We start from the raw sequence: 8,754 nt of genomic DNA on the forward strand, positions 1-8,754 counted from the left end.
CCCAATACCTATGATGTTAACCTTTTCATTAGACCAGTCCACTTCTTTTGTCTCAACAGGTGTCTTCAGTGCCTGTCGATGAAAAGGGGGAAAAGCAAAAGCTGCAGCAAAGGCCCTGTGTGAGGTAAACTTTCACACAGTCAGTTATATTCACCTATAAACGGATCAAAGTACAGCTTTGTCAACAATTAGTAACATATACATGACATTATTTGTGGGCTAACTAATGTGTTGTAACAGTGTCCACTCACTCTCTCTCCCTCCCTCGTGTGTGTGTGTGTGTGTGTGTGTGTGTGTGTGTTATGGGATGGAGTAGAAGTTGTATTCCTCCCTCTGTCACGGACACATCTGTCTTTTCTCAGCATTCTTCTGACCGGACTTCCCATTTTGATTTTGTAAACCTGAGAATTCTCCCGTGAGTCTCGAGAGCTCACGCTGACTCCCATTTCTTTCATCTTTGCTTCCAAAAGAAGTTATTCATCATAAGAAAAAGCCCTCATTCCCTTTTATGTGAAGCTGTTTATTCATGGAATTCTGAAAGTGCATACCAGAATTTAATACTACAAAAACTTACATGTGGGCTTCAGATATTTATTGTTTCTCTGCGCAATGACCTTCTGGGAAATGTGTTTCATGTTGGTAGTCTTTGAAGGCTAGTGATAGGATGTCATGGGAGCAAAAGCAAAACCTAAACATGTTTTCATATCCTTAAAGCAATGGTGTCATCTGAAGTCATATTGTAAATGCATGAATTGATTAAAAAAAAAAATTCAAGATGAAAAATGACAATGAGGTGTCTTTGAGAGCTTACTTTAATTTATTCCCCATGTTAGAGAGGTGCTGTGTTGTAACTTCATTTATTACTGCCTATACATAACTTTCATTTTTATATTCAAATATTGCAAAAAGTTATTGATAATAAAACACAAGATTTAATTTAATGATCATAGTAATTTTTAAAAATATTAAGGGTTCTAGGATTCAGTTAGTAAAGTGCTTGCTGTCCAAGCATGAAGTCTTGAGTTTAGATCCCCAGTACCTGTGTAAAACACTGAGCATGGCTTCATACACCTGTAATCCCAGTTCTGGAGAGGGAGAGAGAGAAATGAGTCCCGAGACTATCTGGCCATCCAGGCTAGAAGAATCAGTGCTCTCCAGAGTCAATGAGAGACCTGAGTCACCAACAAAATGGAGAGTGGTTAAGTAAGACACCTTCTCTCTCCTCTCTCTCTCTCTCTCTCTCTCTCTCTCTCTCTCTCTCTCTCTAATTTTGAGAAAAAAAGACAATGGCAAAAGGCCACAATCCTGGGTTGTTAATCAATTACTAAATCACTATTGGGTGGTTGTTTAATCACCCAATCAAATTAACAAATTGACATGATCACCTGCATCTTTCCATGTCATCAAGCCTGTAGCTGATTACATATCAAATGCTGTAAAGGCCAAATTATAAAGAAAGTTCCACAAAACAAAACAGTTATTTTTCTCATTGTGCTCTTAGATTTAAAGCCATACTTCTAAAGACGAAAGAAAGAACAAACGAAAGAAAGAAAGAAAGAAAGAAAGAAAGAAAGAAAGAAAGAAAGAAAGAAAAGAAAAGAAAGAGAGGGGGAGGGGGGGAGGAAAGGAAAGAGGGGAAGAAGGGAAGGAGGGAGGGAGGAAGGGGGGAGGGAGGGAGGGAGGAAAAAATAACTAGTGTCATAGATGTATGGCCTCATATCTGGAATTGTGAGTGTTATCTCATTTAGATAAGGGCCTTCTACACATAAACAAATGATTTTTTATGGATCTTGAGGAGGAGTTTGCCCTGAATTATCTAGGAGTCCTAAATGTCATCACAGAGAAGTCCCAGAGGCATTTCATTACACAGAGAACTGAGGAAGAGTCAATACACCCACACAGGCAGAAACAGAGTTCACCCAGAAGTTCTGATCGCTGAACTGAACTCCTAGGCCATCAAAAAATGGAAGGAGCAAATAATACTTCCTCCGAAGACTCTGCAGAGTGTGAGGCTATCCCAGCTCACACCTTGGTTCAAACCCTGGCCCTCGCTTCGGCAGCACATATACTAAAATTGGAACGATACAAAGAAGATTAGCATGGCCCCTGCACAAATTTTAAAAGAATAAGTTACTAACTAGTTTCTAGAAATTCCATACAGTAGCATCAAAAAAATAATACTGCTTGCCTGAGATTTGTGTACTGGCAGGGCAGACAGTAATAAAGAAATTCCCTGTTTGAACTCTCATTTCCCCTGGAACAGGATCAATCTGTGGAGCCAGGGTTAGAGTCCAAACAGCTGCTGTGGCAGAGTGTTCTAGTTCCTGTCATTTTGATTTTGCTTGTTTGTTAATATTTCCTCTATGCTTGTGCTCATTTCTGTTATACAGTCTTTGTTTTTGTCCCAAATAGAAAAATGTCACTTTATCATCTGGTATTTGAAAATGAAAACAGAAACGTCCCTTAATTATCATAGAGAAATTTTTCAGAAAATTCGTAGTTTAGCATTTTTTAATATGGTACACTTCATATCTCATGAACCTTGAGAAAGCAAATAGAGTATTCCCCAAGATTCTTCTCAAAGGTGATTTACAAATGTTACTTCTGGAGGTCTTCAGCTAACTGATCTGTTTACACTCAAAACTGCCTTTGTCTTTTAATCTCCACCCATACCCCCTTTGACTGGATAACTCTAGTATTTAATTCTAAATAACAATAACAACATGTGTATGCACATACAGATAGGTAGATGGATACACACATACATACACACATACATACATACATATGTACATACATACATCCCAATTGGTTTACTCAGCAGTTGGGTCTTTTAGCTGTTTGAATGTTGATGACATTCTTTGTTTCTCTTTAATAGGGATATAAATCATATAAATAATATGCATGGACATAGAAAGCAAGACTTTGTTAGGTGTGCCAAGAAGGAACCACATAAATTAATTTAGGTAAAAACATGAACCCCTTGTCCAGTGGCAAGAACCACACAAAAAAGAACATCAAAATGGAAGGACCAGGGGAAACCTGTTTTGAGAAAGAACCCAAAACCATGCAGATTGCTCATTTTCTAGAAACTGTTGAATGTAAGATTTTCCACTAATAAACCCAACAATTCCTGTTTGGAGAGCTATACCCATGTGCTCTGTCATGAAGTAGTTTTCTGAAGTGTGTCCAATGTCATATACATCTTGAAAGAACTATAAATTCACTTTCTCCCCAGAATTTAAAACAACAACAAATGCCTTTGGAACACATAAAATACATTTTTCAATTAGTTTGTTTATGGTTGATTTGGAGGGGGAAGGACAGAGCAATTTCCACCAAAATAATATCATTAATCTCCAAGTTTTCTATCTGAAAAAGAAATGATACATGGCAAAACTGTCTGTTTTCTCTTCAGTGGATCCTTGTGTCATTCTCCTTGCTGTTTAATGAAGTTTCTCGAAGTCTTCAGAGCAGTTGAAGAGTTATTTCATTAAGCACTAGGTTTGCAAAAGCACACATCATTGCCGTAGTCTATCTGGGGAACTGTCCCTTCTGATTCATTGCCACCTTATTCCACTGTACTAAGGGGGTTGACATAAAGCACATTCATCCTTTGCCCTCTGCTAGTCCTGTGTTGACAACATGTGCTGGAAATCAGCAAAGCATTTACATTCCTTAGAGGATTTTAAAACTGAGTGTTTCCAGATTTATAGTTTTTTCCTTAATACAGAGCCTCATACTTTGATAATACTCACCAGTCTTTATTGGAGTAACTTACACAGGTCTGAGGCTTTTCACAAAGTGTATATGTTCAGCCTGCCAATATTCAAATCACAATGCAGATCATTGCCCTTGTGCCTTCTGTACCCCTTTCGAACCACGATCTCTAACCTTATCCCATTCTAACTGCCATCAGCAGAGATTCATTCATTATATTTTTGTGAATAGAATAAACAACAAATGCATTTTTCTGCCTGAGAGTTTTTCATTGAACATGATATTTATCAGATTCTCCATGCTGTTGTACATTACTAGACATCACTCAATCTCAAGCTATACAAGAGTATACTACTATACAAGTACACCATAGTTTATTGTTCATTGTACCAGTGACCACTTCGGTAGTTTCATACTTTGTAGCCCTATATACCATGCTTTGGTGAACATTTCTGTGTATCTTTTCATGAAAAAGAAGGATTATTTCCATTGTACATTTGCAGACAAGTGAAATTCTGGGTCATGGTGCATATATGTCATTTTATAGCATGAGTCTTACAAAGTAGTCCAACTAGTTTTCACTATTAACAAGATTTGAATGGTTAGTATTTCATGTTTATCAACCTAGTATTGATGTATATGATTAATCATCATAAATAAAGTTTTACAATTTGTCCTGAGACTAAGTCCATCTTTACAATAACATAAAACATGCACATCTGCCTAGGTTGCAGAGGAGGTGCCTAGGGCTCCTTACTGGTCTCTTCAACGAGTACATCTTTGGGCATTCTCTCTCCATCTGTTCAAATTTCCTCTTCTTTTTTGATGTACGAATATTTCTTTCTTTTAACAATTAGAATCAGAAGCCTTTACCTGGTCCCTACCAGTGTGTACTAAACTACACACTGGCTATGTACCATAAGAATGCTCTCACATAATGTTGTTTCTAATATATACCTGAACATACATCAAAAGAAATTTTTTCCTAGATTTACATATTTACCAATTATTAATACATCAAAGAGGTTAAGAGCTTCTTTGAGACGCTGATAAAAGTAGCTTTTACTCTCCTTAAAATGTATATGTATACAAAAATACAACTCTCTACGGACAGTGGCTTATATATACTATTATACATTTCATGAATTTTTAGGCTACTAGAGACCATAGGTTTAGAATTTATATTTTAGAATCACTCAAAAATTAATCATTCTCTATTCTGAGAATGATTTATTCTTGAGTGTCTTTGATAGTTAAGCATCCCAGTGGATACAATGTGTTTCAGCATTGAAGAAAATTAAGGCTGCTCTTATGGCTTAGTAAATTATAAACATACACTTAATTGTCTATATTAGGCATCCATTTGGATTTGTGGTTGTTCATTTGAGACAGGGTCTATCTCATAGACCAAACTGTCCTCAAACTCATGATTATCCTTGTTGGCCTTCTGAGTGCTAGGATTCAAGTTATGCAATACCAGGTCTTACTTAGCTATCTACTTCCAATTCTATAACAATTTATTATTCTTCATTTTCAGGCTTATAAATTTATAAAAATAAGTCTTTGTAAAGAAAGGACACTGGGTATAGACATTTTTTCAACTATATGATGAATTCCTGAGCAGTTGCTCCAGTATTCTATTTCTCGGGCATTTGTTAGAAGAAACACAGACTGACCATGTTTTTTTAATGCATGAAAGAACAACATATAATAGTTTTGAATATTTATAAAAGAACACAGCAGTTAGTCTTTTCCTTAAAATGTCAAAAGTTTTTAGTCAATTTGTGTTACAAAATTTATCAACATGACAGAAAACCCATCAGCTCCATATGGAGAGTTTGTGGTACCATATTGAGCCCAAATACACACAGAGCCCCCACATCTGAACACAATGCCTGCATGTGGTGTTACAAACACAGCTCTGTGTTGCACTTTCAGGCCCTCATCCTCAAACATACAAACCCCCTTGTCTTTATTTTTTTTCTTACTTCTCTACAAATGCAGCACTCTTACTCCTGAGTTTTTATGTAGTAGAAGAGCCATTGTTCATCAAAAGACAATGCTCCAGGAATAACACAGTTATATATATCATGTCATAAACTGTGGATCAAAATCTTGGAGCTGGAAGTGTCTTCCACATGCTCAATTTGTCTTCATGAACTGAGATAAAAAGAAATTAAATTTATTTTTCACTCTGAAAATTTTACATCTAGTTCCTGAAATAGTTTAGTCTCTGGAAGCATATATAGTATTTGTATATACACTACTGAATAAGGCAATCCTTGTGTCCCAAATAACCTTTAAAGTAATGCTTTAAAATGCCAAGACTCCTGGAAAACATGCCATTGAGCTTACTTTTTGGCACTTCTACCTGCTACTCAGACTAGAAACTACTCTTTTCAGAGGACCTAATACAGAAGCAAAATGGAAGTCATAAAGACTGTTATGCACTGGGGAAACACAGATTATACTGAGACAAGACTTAAGAGCAGAAAAGTACTTAAAAATTGACAGAGTCAAATAAAAAGTATCAGTAAACCCTAATTCGAATGCATTTCATATTACTTTCTGACCTCTCTTTTCATTTTATTATGTTGGTGGCTCCCCATACCAGTTATACATTAGAGTGGTTAAGTTATATATCTGATTTTTTTGTGGTTATTGTTAAACAATTGAATGTCCATTTGACACAAAAAATACATTGGTGTACCATTTTAAAATATTTAGCAAAACAATGCTTAAAAGAAGTTGGTTCTGCAATCAGTACAAAATAAAAACTTAAAAATACAATCTAGTAATATAATATGTCAGGCTCAAATTCTATGAATATGACATATTCCATACATTAAAAACCAAATTCACTATTAGTATTAAAACAACTTTAAATGAGCTTGCAAAAATTGCAATTTCCATTTTTTCTTTAAACTTTGCATGGTTTTAAGTTTTGACTAGGCAGATACTTGCATGAATGGCTTTTCTGTGGGTCTCTCTGTCGGTTCTGAAATTATTTGGGGAGAAAAATAGCCTTCTGACTTATTTGAGCCACTGTATTTTTGGACCTATCTGTCATACCAGTTTGTGATGGGAAGCGGGGGGGGGGGGCAGTGAGGAGGAGAGGGCGGTAAGAGAGAACACAATGAGGTGGAAAGGTTAAGAGAGGGATTTAGAGTACCTTAAGGCATAAATGACGTCTTGACAATTTGAAATGGCAGACTCTGTGAGGGCACCAGGCAATCAGGAGGAGCCAAGATCTCATACTCAACAGACCTCCCCACTGTTCGTTCATCAACCAGTATAAAGATAAAACAATACAGAGAGGGGATTGGGGAAGCTTAAGCCTAAAGTAGAAAGTGTCTGAAGTTGCCACTGGTCCTGTCTGCTTTGGACTGTGCATTTCCATCAAGTAGGTTTCTATGCTCTTTTTCCTCTCACACTCATTCTTAACTTCCTACCTTGAGATTTCTAAGTCACTGGGACAAACTTCAGTTTGACAAGACTGATTTCTCTGAATGCTCTGACCATGTTCCTGTAAAGATAAATATGTCCAGCACAAAAGCATCTAACCATGCTGGCTTTAACTCAAGAATAACAGATCTGATATAAGCCCTCAACTCAACACTGCCCTGCCATCAGCCTGTACTTCCTTGGTTTTGTAGACTCTCTCTAAGCCAATAATCTCTTACCTTTTTCTATCTCTACAGCTACCAAATCCTTTCTCTAACCAAATGGCCGTGATCAATATTTCAGTGGAAGAAAATGGAGTCAATTTGAAGAGAACTTTTGCATCCTTCCAGCTCAACAATTTGCAGTTCATCAGAAACTGCACTTAAGGCTTGGCCCTCACCGTCACAGTGGTTGAGAGGCAAGGCCCCCATGTGAGCGAGGGTAACCACCCAATCTCTTCAGGCACTTGAGTTTTGCATTGACCTCGCCTCTCCATATGATTATTTACAGAATATGAATGTTGGACTAGTTCGTAAATTACATAAATTCTTGAATCTTCATTCTCTAGCAGCTCATTCGTTCCTCTTCCTTCCCCTGCAGTCAGTGTATTTATCCTGGGGATTAATATTTTGTACTTTCCACCTTTTTGTCCAAAGCAGGTCTTCCTCATCACCTCTTCCCTGAAATCACTGACTCTCGTGATGTGCAACTGACCATTTCATATGTGCCCTTCATCTTCCTCCATGTTGTGTATGCAATCATTCCCTGAGACAATGGCCTTAGCCAGAACACTCCACTGACCCCCCCCTTCCTTCCTTAGCTGTAGTTCTTTATTCCTTTGTGGCAAAGTTACCCCTTCTAGGATGTATCTCCTAGTCTTCGCTGCTCCTCTCTTCTCTTATATACACTTCTTCCCTTTGTGGATCCGTTCGTCTCTCTTATTTACAATCAACACACCGGTAATTTTGTGTCTTTTAAATCTCTAGCCCAAGCTTCTCCTTCAAGTTCTATCTTTGTTCAAAAATCTAATTCAGTCAGCAGCCTTGGAAGTCCCACGGGCATGGCAAGCTTAACACAGAAAATCTGATTCTTGATTTGCTTTCGAATCTTGTGTTCCTCACATTTTTCCCATGTCAGAAATGGACACGAATGTTCACCCAGGTGTTCAAGTCAAATGCCATGATTCCTCTTTGACTTTTCTTTCTTAACCACAATCTAATGACAAATCTTGTCAACTCTCACCTGGGATCTAATAGAGTCACATCTCTGCTAACATTATCCGACTCCTGACAGTTCTTACATAGACATCTGCACAAACGCCACTTTCTTTCGACCTACACCTCAGACAGAATCAGAATTATTTAAAACTTCAGTGAGACCATGACTGCATATAAAAACTTTCAGCAGCTTCCTTTCTCATTTAAAATCCAAACTCTTTGTTTTTGGTTAACTTTCTCAGGGATGGGTTTTATTATGACATTCTCTCTCCCTCTCTCTCTCTCTCTCTCTCTCTCTCTCTCTCTCTCTCTCTCTCTCTCTCCCCCGCGCTCTCGCTCTCTCTCTTGTTAAGCAATTTTTATTATTAAGAGA

General features: G+C 37.4%; 1 pseudogene; it reads left to right on the plus strand.

Moving 5' to 3' along the window:
• Window positions 1-2,044: 2,044 nt before the first annotated feature.
• Window positions 2,045-2,145, plus strand: LOC118595073 (annotated as a pseudogene).
• Window positions 2,146-8,754: the final 6,609 nt, after the last annotated feature.

This window comes from Onychomys torridus, chromosome 13 (assembly GCF_903995425.1).
Source record: "Onychomys torridus chromosome 13, mOncTor1.1, whole genome shotgun sequence".
Classification (NCBI taxonomy): domain Eukaryota; kingdom Metazoa; phylum Chordata; class Mammalia; order Rodentia; family Cricetidae; genus Onychomys; species Onychomys torridus.